General features: G+C 36.3%; 1 long non-coding RNA gene across 2 annotated transcripts in view; it reads right to left on the bottom strand.

Moving 5' to 3' along the window:
* The window catches only part of LOC136838738 (uncharacterized), a 241764-nt gene that overhangs the window by 24203 nt on the left and 201179 nt on the right, over positions 1-16382 (bottom strand). Inside the window, exon 1 of one of the 2 annotated variants that reach the window (XR_010853100.1) lies at positions 5753-5888. The exons of the other annotated variant lie outside the window; for it this stretch is intronic. This is a non-coding gene — a long non-coding RNA (uncharacterized lncRNA). Of the gene's footprint in view, positions 1-5752; positions 5889-16382 lie in introns of those variants that run through there. 2 annotated transcript variants of the gene reach the window in all.

Genomic DNA, 16382 nt, shown 5'->3' with positions numbered 1-16382 from the left:
TGATGAGATATTGCTAAAATAATAATACTGTAGAAAACAAAATAATTCTGCGATAAAAAATTTTTTTTTGTTAAATAAAATTATGAAAATACAAATATGTTACGCACCTGGAGAAGTATATATATCACGAAACATTTATCGAATACGCAAAACATTCCATATTGAAAGCCTTGTATCAACAGTAAACAAAACATGATTTCTTTCAAGTTCATAATTAACAGTACTTCATGAACTTAACATTGTCCAGTTAAAGACGCTTTAAATGATTACGTTCACTTTCTGTCATGTTACTGTTTTCCTACAACGGAACTTTCCCTTTTACTTGAAACATCCTTTAAACACTTAACCTGGAGAAGGCGATGTTTTTATTCAATCCGACGAGGCATAGTCCTATTACAGTGGATTTGCCAAAACCATTTCTGGTCCGACAGCGTACTCGTATTATTCACAGACAACTGCCATTGACCTAGCCTTGATATGGTATTTGAAAAGGGAATTATCCAAAATCCCTTATAATTTATCACTGTATATTAAGGTTTCTTATAACAGCATTTGTTTCGACGGATTTCTTCGCTTATTTATCTTCACCGATCGATGACTTCATTCGCTAGTGAACATAGTTGAAAATGGAGAGCGTATTCCCTAGAATTTCAGGTACTCGAGTACTCCTAAGCTTATGCTTGACACCTGTACTATTCTAATCACCGCCAACTTGACATTCTTAGTCCCGTTCTTTACATAGTTCATAAAGTATACATAATTTACAAAGTCGACTGGTTAAGACACTCTCCCCGCCAACAATAGGTGTGAAGGGATCGATTCCTATGCATGCCTAAGCGTTCATGGTACGTCCCGTTCAATCCCGTTGAGGCCTAAGTATGGTGCGTATGTATATATATATATATATATATATATATATATATATATATATATATATATATATATATATATATATATATATATATATATATGTGTGTGTGTGTGTGTGTGTGTGTGTGTGTGTGTGTATACGTGTGTGTGTGTGTGTGTGTGTGTACGCCTGCCCTATGGGCCTACAGAGGCCCAGGAGGACTTTAACTTTTAAGTTTAAAATATACACATATACATATACATATATGTAAACAAATACATATATATTATATACGTATATACATAGGTATACATACAATACATATATACATATGTGAACATATATTTTACCTCACACACCAAGCATAACACGATGAGTGAGATCAAAACAATCCCTTATGAAACAAAGGATGGTACCGCGTACGATTACACTTGCGGGGCCCCAAAATTCCCGTAAACAACGACAATAATAATTCGAGCCTACGGAAACCGTAATTTCCGGTGGGGGAGGGTGGGGGGAGGGGCGCCGAGGTAGGGTGTTTTTCGAACGGCCTATAATATCCATTGCGGGGAACGATGAAAACTAATGAAAATCACATCACCTAAACTAACCTAACTGAAACTGCATAAAAGACCCGGTGGTCAGAAGACTAAAAAAAAAAAAAGAGAAAAAAATTTTCAAAACCGGACGATAATGTTTATTCATATATATATTTACACGAATTGATATATATACAATCAAAAATGCGAAATGCAATAGAATTGAGCGTACAAACACATGGTTATATGAAATAGTGTTATTGGAAAACGATGAATATAATTGCTTTTGTTTTAAACATGATGAAGTGGAGCATTGGACCGTTGGGCCAGCCAGCCCTGTTCCCTATGGTTATTGTATATCCCCACCAACAAATAACAAATATATACACACACACATACACGCACACACACACACGCACTCACCGGCCTTCGCACGCACACACAAAACATACATTCAAATCATTAGTTCCAACGATATGGCTTCTATTTAAACGGGAGCCATGTAGCAACGCTTACATTTATTGCATGAGAGAGAGAGAGAGAGAGAGAGAGAGAGAGAGAGAGAGAGAGAGAGAGAGAGAGAGAGAGAGAGAGAGACAGGATGTACACCATGCCTAACAAGGGAGATTGGGATAGAGAGAGATAAATTCATTTTATTGTCATTATTTAATGGCCATATTAATGTAGAGATAACCTGAACTTCAAAATAAACTAGAAAGGAAGTTTTACACACATATATATGTATGTATAATTTATGTATGTGTAAATTATATATATATATATATATATATATATATATATATATATATATATACATACATATATACTCTGTAAATATAATATATATATATATATACATATTGTAAATATACATACATATATATATGTATATATATATATATATATATATATATATATATATATATATATATATATATATATGTATATATATATATATATAATTTATCAAAAGGGCTAAAGGGCAAGTAATGAAGAAATAATTCTACAATATATACACATCACGGTCTATAAAGAACTATCTAGAATTCTAGACCGTGATACGCATACAATTGCATTACACATCTTTCCGGCAAGCAGTACTTATCTGCTGTTACGCTCTTTTTTCAACCCACTTTACATGTCATCTTCATTTGAGAGAAAAAAAAAAAATTAAAGTGCAGCCATTTTCCATTACTACCAATAGCTATAAAAATGGGGAGATAATCAAGTTGCGGGTAATTAAATAAAACTCACAATAATTGGCATTACTATCATTACATTTTCTACATAGCTACGGCCATAATAAAGCATCGTGCCTTTTAAATACTAGTCGGCTTTTTCTAATGTGATGGTACAACAGAAGACTGTTCATCCCATGACCTTTATATATGGGGACATATTTTAAAAGGAAGTGCGGTGATTTACATACTATATTCTATGGGAGAAAAGTTCAGGCAGTAAGCTAAATGCTTCTAATCCTGTAAGACTTGGTCTGGAAGGCTTCTAGTCACTTTTGACTCAACTGTGATTGAAAGATGTGGATGGTCTGAAGAATAGGCCTACTTTAGCATATTTCCTTCCATTAATATTTCAATTAGGTATTCAATACACATAATTTTCAATACACATAATTTTCAATTGTAGATATTGAAAATCTCTTCAAAACAGCCTCATACAATGATTCTAAACCTATCAATTTTTTTAAACAAATAATCTGAGCAATTCCCAAAGAAAAACATTACAAAAAAAAAAACAACCAACACTAAATTCACTAAAGGAAAACAAAACTCTAGCGTTCTACACCGAATAAATAGAGAGAGAGAAAAAACACATCGTGCAGTTGATTTCAAATTCTAAAACCAATGCAATCCCGTAGGTCATCAAGCCAAGCACTAATCACTGAAACAAATGAAACATATTGAAATATGTCCTATTGGTTAAATTTGAGCGCTATTCACTTTCATGATTTTAATAACTGGCTCGTTAATATCGGGCAGTCAAACTGTGATAGGAAGCCGTTCTCTGCTGTAATAAACGTATCGATTATCGAAATGGACAGAGAGAGAGAGAGAGAGAGAGAGAGAGAGAGAGAGAGAGAGAGAGAGAGAGAGAGAGAGAGATATTATGCTCACAAAGTCATTCAGACAATCACTGGCTCATAATAGTGAGAATATTTTAAGCAAATTTAAACGGCGAGGCTCTTCTGCCGAATTTACTGAATGGGATTTTATGCGAACATATATTGATATTTCACTAATATCTGATATGACTGGGAAGCAAATTAACGTAGGATACAGAAACTCATTAGCTGGTAAGGGCGGACTCATTATCGGCGAACTAAATTACCATTCGCACTTTTATACTGATATATTGAACAAACGCGAAACACAAATATAATATAATGGGCCACTTCATCTTTTATTCGCCTCTTGAAAAGATAATCCGATAACATCGCATAAATATGAATTATAAATAGCGCAATATTATAAATAGAAATAAAAAAAATGGGGAAATGGGTCAATGCAAAAATACAAAAAAGTGACGATGGAAAGTAACATATAACTTCGAAAAATCTGAAAATGAATTATGAAACTTCTATAAAACTCACGTGAAATGAAAGCTCATATATAAGAGCATGTATATGTACATTAGGTATAACTGCTGCTACGGCTAATGCGACAATTAATAAAGTTATTGCTAATGATAATTAGGATCATAATATCTTCCAACAATAATAACAATCATTATTATCATTATTATCTGTCGTAAGAATATATTACTGTTGTTTCTTTCGAATAATAATAATAATAATAATAATAATAATAATAATAATAAAAGCAACAACAAAAACAGCAGCAATAATAATAATAATAATAATAATAATAATAATAATAATAATAATAATAATAATAATAATAATCATTGTTAGTGTTACATGTTTACAATATTGTTCATTTCATTATTATCATAAGTTTATCATTCAAATTTGACTGTTGTCACTATCATGAATTCTGCTTTAATCAATTTACCATTTCAGTATATCTTGTCACCACTAAAAAAAAAAATCGGGCACACGGACACACACGTGAAACCTGACACTCGACGTACCTCTCTGATAAAACGCGAAATGCTTAATAACAAATTAAATTTCAAACGCCATTTAGTCAATGACTTCTTAACATAATGGAAAAACCACAAAGATACCTGGGTGTTCTTTTAATATTTTTTTAAAAAGTTTTGCAGCTGTTTTTCATAAACATTAATTTCACTATCAGTTTCAAGACAATAGGAGGATTGTACACGGAATGGCCACCAGGGTAGAAAATATATTCAGCACACAATGCATCGCATATGTAATATAAATTTTCTTCATTTCACAGAAATATATCCTGCTGGTCGTCTATTTTTTCCTTTTTTTTCTAGCACAATTCCTTACTCCTCCAGCGGGCATTTTTCAGGGCCCTCTCTACCCAACCACACAGCACATCGCAAACACCGCTCCGAGTCACACGTTGCCGCCGCGAGCCCTAGACTATTATATCTAGTTCTTTTTTCGTATTGTTCCACAAAGGTATAATTGAAATGTTTTCTTTTTCAAAATGATATATCTCTTTTTTGTATCGTTCTACATAGGTATAACTGAAAATTTTCTTTCTTCAAAATGATAACGATAAACAGTAAATTTCGTGTTACCGTGTTCTTTGAAGAAGTTTGTCATGGATAATGGATTAAATTCTTATTTTTCTTCTTGGCATCATCATTCTCTTCATTCAACTTCGGCTTTAAGTGAGATATCTGTAACTTTCTCTGTTTTTAATATCAAGTCATTACTTCGACCTCGTCATTTCAAGTTCTACCAATAATGCCAAACCATGAAGTATTAATCATTAAAAAAAAAAATTGAGAGAACAGTAATAAGAAAATATATAAAATATAAAAATCAACCGTCAGAAGATGTAAAAGGTGGAAAAGTTTGATACAAGAACAGAGAAAAAGTGGAGGGGTCTCTCGGAAGTTTCTAGGATGTTATAAAAGGTCTTCCTAGAACACCACCTACTGAAGGAGACGAAGGTACCTGAAGAAGTACCTACTCTGAGGTGCACAGTACTTCACACAATAGGTTCTCGGAAGTGTGTGTGGATAGAAAGAGAGAGAGGGAGAGAGAGAGAGGCGGGGGGAGGGAACTTTACGTTAGGCACAGCTTGATATCAAGGTCGTCCCTCCGTCAGGAGGGTCCTTTGAGACTGACGAGATGCACGGAATCGAGACGGAAGGAAATCATGCGGCAGGGGCCTGAGACATCCGACAGGCGTGATTGCCGGCAGCACCGAATTTCCTTCTGCGACCGGAGTGGACGACCTACCATCTCCTCCTCCTCCTCCTCCTCCTGCAGCAGGAGCGTCTGAAGGAGATGATGAGTGGTGAAGGGCCGCTGTTCCCTGACCAGGACCCGGCGGCTGACTGGCGGGGCCCTCTCGCTCTTACTGTATACAGCCAACACCGTTCGTTCCATATTCACTAGCGCCATTGAATATGCACCTTCACGACCCACTGTCTTCGATATTCCAGTCTCCTGATGATTTACATTCTGGGGTGATCACCACGCCCGCTCCCAGTCGCAACCGCCAACACACCACCACTACCACCACCACCACCACCACTCCTCCACCACTGCCCTTACCGTCTTCCCTCTCCTCAACCGTCGCCCACTTGAGTCACCACCCGCTCGAAAGACACCCACATGAGTCTCACTTGACCGTTAAGATCTCCGGCGATAACGCAACGCGATATTTGAATCTTCAGAGACCTCGCTCCCATTTAGCTGAAATTTTCTAATGTCGTATTATTCTTATAGAAGCAAAGGGCAAGAAGCAAGTAATGTATGCCAAATGCAATTGTTGTCATTCTTTGTGCGACTTTTTTTTGCGCGGATACTACTGTATGTCTTCAATCGCATCTCTTTTTTTCTTTTAGAGTCAATTTTATAGAAAATAATTTATATCATATCTATTTTTTTTCGAAGAACATCACCAAAATGTAAAAAAAGAGAAGAGGAAAACCATTTTTTCCCTTATGCAGACAGCTTCCTTCGCACTTTGAAATCGTCCGAGTTTGTTGTTCTGAAGGAGGGAGCGACCGCGAGAGCGTAAGTAACCTAACCCCTAGTGACCTTCCAACTAACGTCACCGGCGCCGTTGCGGTCAGACCCCAACTCGAGGAGGAGATGGGCCTGGAGAGGAAAGGAAGGGCGGTCCTGAGACGGGTCATCTGCAATTCTGTGAGGTCAATAATCATGAAGTAAACAAAGTCCCGCCGACTCCAGCACCGCTGCCGCTCATATTCCCAAGGAGAAATAAGTCCTTTGTTGTATTAATTTGTGAGGTAACAGGATCCTCTCATGTAATTTGGATGAAGGCGGCCCTTGAAACGCCCGCGAGGTCGTCCGACTCGAAGGGGGATGGGAATACACTAATCCTGTACTCGTTGTTTTACAAACGAGCAGACGCCTTTCATCCCCCATTTGAGGAATTTCAATCGACGTTCTCTTTCCCAGCAAATCGGACCTCGATAACGGAAACCTCTTTAGCTTCCGTCCGATTTATTGTTTTATATCGATTAACGGTTCATCCTCACTTTCGCTGGCATCAATTTTCATCCGCCTTTTCTCTCATGCGAACGTTTCCTTTCAGTTCTCTGCTGTTATGTGCTTTCCATTACTCTTCCTCCTCCTCCTCACGTCATCATCTCACGCCGAACGATCCTTCTTCGACGTCGCTTTTGTCTGCCGACCAGGACGATCTCCCTCCTACGACTTCGTCAGGTTCCTCTTCATCGCCGTCGGGTTCAGTTGCCAGGGCTACGTCGTATCCATGACGTCCTTAACGGCCGTCGTAATCTAAGGCCGCTTATGCGTCTTCTTCCTCTTTTTTTATTTACCCCATTTCCGAACAGTCATGATGACTGGCCCTCTCGCTCTCCAGTCTCGCTGCTATTTCCTCAACAGCTCAGCCAGAACTATCGACGAGACGTGTCTCGAGGCCGCTCCGACATTATGCGTCTAATTACAATACTGATTATACAGTTCTTAAATTATTCTTCTTGCTAATTCGCTGAAAATCTCTTTAAGGTTAATTAATGCGTGAGGCTGCTGTTGTACAGGTGATTTATACGACTCAAGTTTAGCGACCCGAGGAGAGGCGCTTCGCAGCCCTTCGAAATAATTGAATGACTGATGGAGGTCTATTAATCATGACGGAGGAGAAAGCCAGCAGCGGGTCCTTCTCTTCTTGACCTTGCGCTCGGTCCGATGCAAATTGGCAAATGGGTTCCACCCTTTTTCACCTAGCAATTCAACTTTCACCAAAAAAAAAAAAATCCTTTTTTTCTCTTTTAAAAGGAAAGTTCATGATAAAAATCAGGACTATGGCATCGTCAGCATAAAAACATTTCCTGCTACTGTTCCTACTACTGTTACAACTACTGCTACTACTACTACTAATAATAATAACATTTAAGAAGAAGACTCGTCTGCCTCCCTTACACAGAAGAGTGATATGAACACAACTTCAGCACAAAAATCAAATAAACCATTTCCATTCTCATACTATTTTTCTTCTCGAGATTTGAGGGGAATTTTCGTTGTGGACTTTTCCATTGGTCATATATCATCCATTAAGTGAGCTCGCTTGGCCACACTGATCCATAAGGGAGTAGGGCGGTGAGCTCTGATACAGAACCGCTTCACAATGGTTCATCCCTGTGCCACAACTTAGTGCCTCCGGCGGGCGCCTCCTGCCAGCCGAAATTCCCCTCACGCGGCCGTCTCTGGTTGGTCGCCGAGGGGCCGGGCGGCGCGAGTCGTGCACTCGGCGGGGGTGAACGCTGCCTTCTGGTAATGGCGGGGCTATGACGTATAATGTGACGATCCACAGGCTCATTACGACCGGCCATCAGTATCTATAAACTCTCGGCCGTCACACGCACAGAGCGCCACAACTCATCACTGCACCACCAAATACTCACACCGCACTCTAACTCGGATTTGAAGAAGAGAAAAAGTAAATGAATTTCCCTCCGGAATAAGAAAAATAATAGAATTTCTATGGTTCCTCCGGGAGTGCCTGCCTCTGCTGCCTCTGCCTCTGCCTCTGTCCTCCCTAGCCTACCCCCACCCCCACCCCCTACCCCCACCATACCCCTCCTCTCTATGGTACAGCCGCTGTTCCCTTCAGCTCCTCGTCTTCTTCTTCTTCCTTTTCTCCTTCTTCTTCTTCTTCTTCTTCTTCTTCTTCTTCTTTCTTGTGTTGGTAGAAAAGGGGAGAGTCAGGAGGAAAAAAAAAAAAAAAAAATAGAGGCCAAAGAAACAGAAATGTGCCACGGCTCCTCCCGCACTTCTTCTTCCTTCCACCTATTCTGTAGGACTTCTCTGATTTGGACCTTCGCTGATCCCAAGATCACTTCCCTTGATCATTTTCTCATTACGCTTCTTGTACACCGAGTGGCAGCGTCTGCATCGTCGGGCTCCTCCTCTTAGGTCTTTATTTCCAGATTGCTCGTCATGACTCGTCGTCATTCCTCAACTCGTAACTCCTCTTGCTCACTTCATTCGACCATTTTTCAAAATCCCCCTCTTTCCCTCCACCCAGGGTCTCCTTGATGATGTCTATGTTTGCGTCTTCTCTCAACAAAAGGTACTTCATATTTTTCAAAAAACTGGACACGGTTTTCCTCCTCACAATACGGATATATTCAAGACAACCACAAAAGCAAATTAAATGAATTAAGTCATATATTGTGGGACCTCCAGATCTATCTCCAATTATAACTTATATTCAATTTCAATTTCAAGGGCACAAAGTAAATCACACACACACAAACATATATATATATATATATATATATATATATATATATATATATATATATATATATATATATATATATATAATAATAACAATTATATCACAAACCATTTATCTACTGAAGAATCTACCCAAGAATCTATATATATACATATATATATATATATATATATATATATATATATATATATATATATATATATATATATATATATATATATATATATATATATATATATATCTCCTATAATAATTATATCACAAACCATTTATCTACTGAAGAATCTACCCAAGCTAACTAGACCGTATCTACTATATATTCTTAACGAAAACAATTCTGGGGTAAATAATTACTGTTAGATAGATGAGGCGATCGGAACTGAGACTCTTGCAACCCACAAACAGTGTATCAACCGCCACTATTTTCGCAAAGAACGACTCCGAAACAATATTTATATACCATACCCGGAGAGAGAGAAAAAAAAGAGAGCGGAATTTTCCCTATAGAAATTAATATACAGAGCTGAATAATTTCATAGATTAATTCATATGTGAAATAAAATCATAAAGAGATTTAATATACATTGGGAAAAATCACATTTTCCATGAGGGGGACCGACCGAGCAATATCATTGGCGTGAGTACTGCATTGTTAAATTAAACACCGGACACGACACTAATTGAATGGGAAATAAAACAGATAGAAACGTAATGTATTCATCTCGTAACAGAAAACAGTAAATTCAGATCATCCCTCTATATAGATTTATATATATATGTATATGTATATGTAGCGCAGGAGTTTATCGACGTCCGTTACACGTTCTATCACAACGGTTAACGGACGGAATAAAAACACACATATGCTTACTAATGATAAAACTAGTTAAGCTTTTTTTTTTATTTATAAAATTTTATCCTATAGCTTCTCCCGTTCAGCTTTGCCAGTTCAGTATCTATTAATCCTGCAAATGAGGAGAATTAAAACTCCTAATTATCGTAACAGTTCCACCGAAACCTCGTCTATGGCATTTGTCACCGATTACAGCTGATTATATTTTGCATCAAAGCAACGACCGCGATCGGCCAAATGCTGAAAATTTCATTCCGTCTATTTTTGAACAGCTGTTGGTGATCCACATCACTCGAATATTATAATAATACATGACACAAATCGACGACACGTTATTAGCATTTAGCATTACCAACCAAAAAAAAAAAAAAAAAAAGAAATAAATAAATAAAAATCCCCAAAATGAAAAAATTCTATTTCGTATCGACACGGAGACACCATTGCCAGGAATTAAAACTTTTATCGAATTTACATCTGCTCGCATATTTCGAAAAAAAAAAAAAATGGGCCAGCTAACCTAATGTCATCTTTATCTTTTCCATTTTTTTCTATTAAAAGTAGAAATGTAGACAAGCATTCGGGGAGTATGTCAGAGAAAACTGCAAGAGGCAAAGGAGACTTAACAGGCACTGAATGACGAGGGATATTTTCACAAACACGAAATAACCTTCAGATTTCGCAACTACAAGACTCATTTTTTAAAAGGTTATCATCTCACTAAAATACCGCCTTTGACATAAGAGTTCGCCGAACTCCCTGGCACTCAGAAAAACCAAACTGGAAAAGTTAAAAGATTATATAACATGATTCACTCCTGAACTGCAAAAATGTGCAATCATGAGAATGCTCCTGCACTCACTCGCAAACCAAATATTTTCAGAAATTTAATAACTAGATACATGTGAGCTTGAGTACTTAGAAGTGTTTTACACATGCACGTGCATTAAAATGATCCCTCTACTTTTTAATCTAGATTAGATAAAATGCCTTACTGAATCACATGTCAGGCGCTGAGCATAAAAACCTCGATGAGGCATTACAATTAGGAGGAATGATATATTCCACCTCTGCCATTATGATGACAAAGATGTCCTTAGAAAAGGTTATTATTATTATTATTATTATTATTATTATTATTATTATTATTAATATTATTATTATTATTATTATTATTATTATTGGTGAAGCAAATCCACAGTTATGTATATGTACATATATTTAAAGATAAAACAATATAGATAGCTTTCGGGAACCGAAACAAGTTCCCGAAAGCTATCTGTATTGATTTATCTTTAAAAATATGTACATATACATAACTGTGAATTTGCTTCTTCATTTTAAGACTCATGCTATTATTATTATTATTATTATTATTATTATTATTATTATTATTATTATTATTATTATTAATTACCATTTACTTACGACTGTCAATCAAACGTAGACAGTGGAAGACAAAATTAAATGGAAACCTTATATTAGTTGATCATATACATAGGCAAATCACAAGAAATGGAATTTAACACATTTAGATATATATACTGTAGGGTAACTTTAGCTTTCCTGCATGCAATCAGAATCACAGTGCCCCACTGTCCTTCCGTAAGTGAGCACGGCCAGGTATCCAACGGAAAAACGACATCCCTACCATTGCCTTTTTTCCTGAGGGCTGCTCCGGTAGCAAGAGCCCGAGCTGGTATAAGGCCAGCTTAATCTAATACAATGACAACAACAACAGCGTAACGTTGCCTACTACAGGACAAATATGTTTTTAGTAAAAGCACATCTTTAAACGTTTGAGTAAATTGGAGTATCATATGTGTTTTACTTCGATTCTCCACAAACGATTAGTTAAACAAAACTAGTTGTTAATGAGAGATTCACTTCCATGCTGCCAATCATAGTCACTTCAATGCTGTCAATCATGAGAAGAGAATGCAGGACTTCATTTGCAAACAGAAATTCCCTTTTTCTAAGAGACTTTGCGTAACAAACTTTATGCAGCCAGTTCTACACTTTCACGCTCAAACTATGTTCCGTATGTTTTTTTTTTTTTTTGGAGGAGGCCGTCTGATGCATCTTTTAAACAAATATATAAGGCACAAAGACAGATATTTGTATCGAACAATATTACAGTAGACGAAAAAAAAAAAAAAACTCTAATTCACAGGAAAATATGAAAACAGTCTTCATCAGCCTTGCACTCACCTTCCTTTAACGTATCTCTCTCTCTCTCTCTCTCTCTCTCTCTCTCTCTCTCTCTCTCTCTCTCTGTTTACGGAAAAATAAAAAATACAGGACCAAGAGCGGCTGTGTCACAGTGCTTAAACCAGCGATTGCCACAGCATGTTTCCAGGTGGCCCACAGCCCTCCCAGTCCAGGTAAGTGGATACTTGCAAGGTGTTTTTTTGCTCTTAATATGCGAATTTGCTTCGTAAATAAATCTACACTTTCTTTTAAAATAAAATACTTCACATTGATTAAATCAACTGTTATAGAGGGAGAACCACTGGCTTAATCATTTTAATGAAACCAGGAAGCTACAATGCAGTACAGTACTAATTTTGCAAACTTTCGGTCATGATGTTTCTTGTGCTTATCTCCCTACTGCTGTTTATTGAAGTTATACTAAAATAAAGCCCAAGAAAATAATTATGTACACTTCTTCACCCCGAAACAGTAAAGAACAAATGGTAAGAGTGAAGTCATCATAATGCGACTGAAAATATAGAAGTACGTGTCAGGGCAATACGCTGCATGTACTAAAAAAGAAATACGATTCAAAGCAAACGCTATTCTTTATGTAAAGTATTTTTTTTAATATATTTGACATAAAGTGCAACAGCTTCTAAATATCTCGGCAAATCATGATAGGCAGCGACGTACTTGTCATTCCCTGATGTACTGATACAAATTTTTTTCTGCTGGTTAATAGTCAAAATACTTTTGGAATGCAACGGAGACGAAACTATGTCAACTTCATACGACAAAAAAAAAGCGCAAACTAAGATTAATCAATCCAGGAAAGAAATTCTGTCAGAATCCACAATGACCTCTTAATTCCTCGATTTCCTTCGCACGCTTTGGATAAGAATCCACGCGCTGTAGTTAGAATCAGGTTGCTGTAACCTTCCAAACTGGAGCCAAGGTTTGCATTGGCAAGAAAGTGTATCCTAAAGTGTGAGGAAACAGCTAAATGGAAAGGTCAAGGTGAAGAAGAGAAGAGGTCACTGTACCTATTAAAAATGCACGTGTCTAAGATATATATATATATATATATATATATATATATATATATATATATATATATATATATATATATATATATATATATATATATATATATATATATATATATATATATATATATATATATATACTTTTAATCTTGGAATTTCAAAACGTTACTACTACCTCATCTAGGAAAGGAAGACAAGTTCGACCTCACTTCTTTGAAGAGACGTTTCTGTAACTTATGACTAAATGAAAGTCAGTGGGAGGGCACTCCAATATTAAGCAGGGATGAGTGTTGAAGGCATGCTTCTCCTAACTAGATTTACAAAATTCAATGTATTCCACTAACATTGGTTTAGTTACACGACGTTACATCCAATCTTCAAAAAGGCAATATAAAATATCTCAGTAAAATACAACAACTACAAAAATAAATTTTGTCTTCAAGTTTTTCTTCAATTAGAAAGCACTACATTGCATATCACGGTAGTTGAAATACAAGAGGACTTGACATCAAGCACCATGTGACAGGTGACCGGACATACTGAATAAAACGTGAAAATAATCAGTATCAAATAAGGACAATGAAAAACCATTCAACAAATTTATATCGGATTTTCAATCTGAGTTTTCCTTCCCGATGAAATATAACTGATATTTAAATATAATTTGCAAACTTTAGTTAAAGCCACCCACTTGCAAACTGTGAAGAAGAAACAGATTCTCCAGAATTTGGAACACAAATAGCATTAACTTGTAACCACAGATAAGAGATAAATATTGGAAAAACAAAAGGAAGACATAAGTAAACCTTCCCACCAAACTTTAATTGGCCACCGGAAAACATAAAATTCACTATACACGGGCAAATAGCTGTAAACACAACGAACTAAAATTTGAGGAAAAAAGACAAACTCTGTTCATTTCCCATCTCAACGTTTCAAGCACCTTTTGGAAAACGCTGTCTCCTGACGTCAGGGCGATAGTTTGGATTTAGAAACAACTTCGCAATTAGATACCTATAGTCTGTTTATTTTAATGTCCTCAGGCGATATCTTCCATGCCAATTGCGACTGGGTGCTCATGGAGCCCGGAGCCCACAATTGGTTACAAACAATGACATCGGCTGCGGAGATTCAGCGTCACCTCCAAAAAAACTGACAGTAAGTTGCATTACATGAAGACAACTAGCGTACTTCATGAATGTCAAATATCGAAAGCAGACTGGGGGAAAATAATTCGTCATTCAATGGTGCAAGTGCGCAAACGAATTACTGGCAATGCTTATATGCCTAAGAGTCAATAACAGTGCATCATATAGCATTATGCACCATCACCTTATTTTTCTTCTTATATTTTCTGATTTATATATGGTTTTCATTTGTATTTTTATTGGTTTTTCTGTGGAAAGCTGCGTTGTACGTTAGTGGTTGTTGATTCATAATAATACTGATAATAATTCACGTGATTTTCGAAGAATTTTGGAGCATGGGACCAACCTCTCCTTGAAAGAATATGATCTACTTGGCAAGTTTGGTTTATTCTGATTATATACCTGATTTCACCTCACGAAAAAGCGGATACTGTCTTTATGAAAGAAGCCATAGAACTATTTTTCGTTTCTCTTTATACAGCGAAACTGCAACGGGCAATAAAAAAAATTACAGTACGTAAATTGCGGGTAAAATAGGTCTGTTGTTTTATAAAGATAGCAAGGACAAAATCCATTATACAGATACAAAATATGTGACACTCCTCATTACCAGCAAAAACAATTGCGATAATAATTATTCAAAGATCATCCCAACCCAAAAAATGAATGAACGAATGAATGAATGAATGAATGAATGAATGAATGGAGCATCATAAACGTAGGGTGGATAGGGCTATGGCCACATCTACGATTATATAACTTAGTGCTAAAATCAGCTGGCAATCAGTGCCTCCTTGAACGTACTTTGATTCAACACCCCCTTGGGTAGTTTATACCTTTTAAGTATCATAGTTTAAATTGTAAACTTCAAGATACATGTATACAGCTTCTCCCTCTCTTTTCCTTTCACCTTAAAAGGCTAGGAGAAATTACTGACGAAAGTGATCTTGAAGGAAAAAAATCCTATTTTTGACTAACAGTGGCATTTGGTAGAAATAAATCTAAACTTCTTATGAATCCTTGGTTTTATGAATTTGTTGGAGACACGTCCTTAATGGCATTAAGTTTAACATCCTAAATGCAAAAGCACAAATTAAGAATATGTTCCAGAAACATTTAGAAAATAATATACGACTAAGCAAAAGACAAGTTAAGAAAACTAAAAAAATGAGACCAACACCTCAGCTGTGAAAAAAAAGAGAACATCAATGTAAAACTGAAAATACAGGAAATCGGCTTCTCATCTTTGTATGGATTGAGGTCACGTTTCCTTGTTTCTTTTCTTTTTTTTATTCATCTGTTAAAGTATGTAACACAGAAGGCTCAGTACCCTGCCATTTTGAACGATAAGTATACTGCTATTTTCAATGACCAGTATGCTGGTCCTTCGAAAAGTGCCAATTCTAGAACGGAAAATATATTTTCATGGTAAAAGTGGTAGTATTCGGCGCGTAAAATTGAATGGAACCTCGATCATAAATAATAATAAAACGAATCCGGAAATCCGCAAAAGGATATTATACTGATGTGGAAGATTTAGCTCCAATCTCCTTATCAGCTGTCAATCAACTCCAGCTCTAGTATGACATTATAATAACCATGATTGATGGATGGGGATCGCTATTATTTTAGAGATTATCTCCACATACATCTGGTTCCATTTAACGAGAATAAAACGCCAGTAAAATGAATTTGCATTTTACCATTTTTCCTTTCTCCCCTCCCCCCCAAAAAAACATCATATAAATCAATCAATCAGTATACAAATCTGTGTATGATGTATCTCCCATCAGAAAATAATAAATAAATTTTTCTTAAACTACATATTTCTGCAATACAATTGGATATACCCCCAAAAATATAAATACATCAATCTGTGTATGAATCTGTA

The sequence above is a fragment of the Macrobrachium rosenbergii genome, chromosome 5 (assembly GCF_040412425.1).
Source record: "Macrobrachium rosenbergii isolate ZJJX-2024 chromosome 5, ASM4041242v1, whole genome shotgun sequence".
In the NCBI taxonomy this organism is placed as follows: domain Eukaryota; kingdom Metazoa; phylum Arthropoda; class Malacostraca; order Decapoda; family Palaemonidae; genus Macrobrachium; species Macrobrachium rosenbergii.
This window is presented reverse-complemented; position numbering and strand designations above follow the sequence as displayed.